We start from the raw sequence: 1,365 nt of genomic DNA on the forward strand, positions 1-1,365 counted from the left end.
GGACCAGATGGACCTCTGGTCTGATCCAGCAGGGCTCTTCTTATAGTCTTATGAAGGCCTTGGCCTCTATGTCCTATTGTTGGCCATCCAGAGGAACTGATAGACCGCTGTGTGAGACAGGAGGCTGGACCAGATGGACCTCTGGTCTGATCCAGCAGGGCTCTTCTTATAGTCTTATGAAGGCCTTGGCCTCTATGTCCTATTGTTGGCCATCCAGAGGAACTGATAGACCGCTGTGTGAGACAGGAGGCTGGACCAGATGGACCTCTGGTCTGATCCAGCAGGGCTCTTCTTATAGTCTTATGAAGGCCTTGGCCTCTATGTCCTATTGTTGGCCATCCAGAGGAACTGATAGACCGCTGTGTGAGACAGGAGGCTGGACCAGATGGACCTCTGGTCTGATCCAGCAGGGCTCTTCTTATAGTCTTATGAAGGCCTTGGCCTCTATGTCCTATTGTTGGCCATCCAGAGGAACTGATAGACCGCTGTGTGAGACAGGAGGCTGGACCAGATGGACCTCTGGTCTGATCCAGCAGGGCTCTTCTTATGCCTGGAGATGAGCTGTAATTCTGGGAGATCCCCAGGTCCCACCGGGAGGCTGGAATTCTTACAGGTAAACTCTTTTTTTCACCAAGAACTATGCAAAACCAGCCACTCTTCCCTTTAATGGGGGCGTTTCTGTTGGGATTATACTGATTTCAAGCAAGAAGAGGCCCATGAAGGCAGCACTTTCAAAGGCCCTAAAAGTCACTCTCTACGTTGTTTAGGATTAGAAGCGATGTTCCTTCCTGTGCCTTCCAAATGGAGTCCTGCCAGCGGAGTCTGCCAGTCACATCCAGGGTGGAAAGAGCACCCTCGAACAGAATGCTCTCTTCTCCACAAGGGTTCTCCCAGTTCAGTTCACAAAAATAATTTCGGTAGAACAAGAGCTGCCGGAATTATTAGAGAGCTGTTGAGCAGAAATCGAGAGCTCGGATCCCCCCTCCCCCGCTGGCATCACAATACTCCGAGGTCAGGTGACCTCCCCCTCCTGTTCACAGGCGAAGATATTACCAGCCCAATTAAAACGGAGAGGCTTTCGCAGATCTGGCTGTAAGCACCTTCTTGTTAACTAAGACAAGGCTGGGGCAAGAGGAGGAGGAGAAGGAGGAGAAGAAGAGGAGGAGGAGGAGGAGGTGGTGGTGGTGGAGGAGGCGCAGGAGGAGAAGAAGGAGAAGAAGGAAGAAGAAGAAGAAGAAGGAAGAAGAAGAAGAAGAAGAAGAAGAAGAAGAAGAAGAAGAAGAAGAAGAAGAAGAAGAAGAAGAAGAAGAAGAAGGAGAAGAGGAGGAGGAGGAGGAGGAGAGGTGGAGGAGGTGGAAGAGGAGG

The sequence above is a fragment of the Gekko japonicus genome, unplaced genomic scaffold (assembly GCF_001447785.1).
Source record: "Gekko japonicus isolate JY-2015 unplaced genomic scaffold, Gekko_japonicus_V1.1 scaffold3548, whole genome shotgun sequence".
Classification (NCBI taxonomy): Eukaryota; Metazoa; Chordata; class Lepidosauria; order Squamata; family Gekkonidae; genus Gekko; species Gekko japonicus.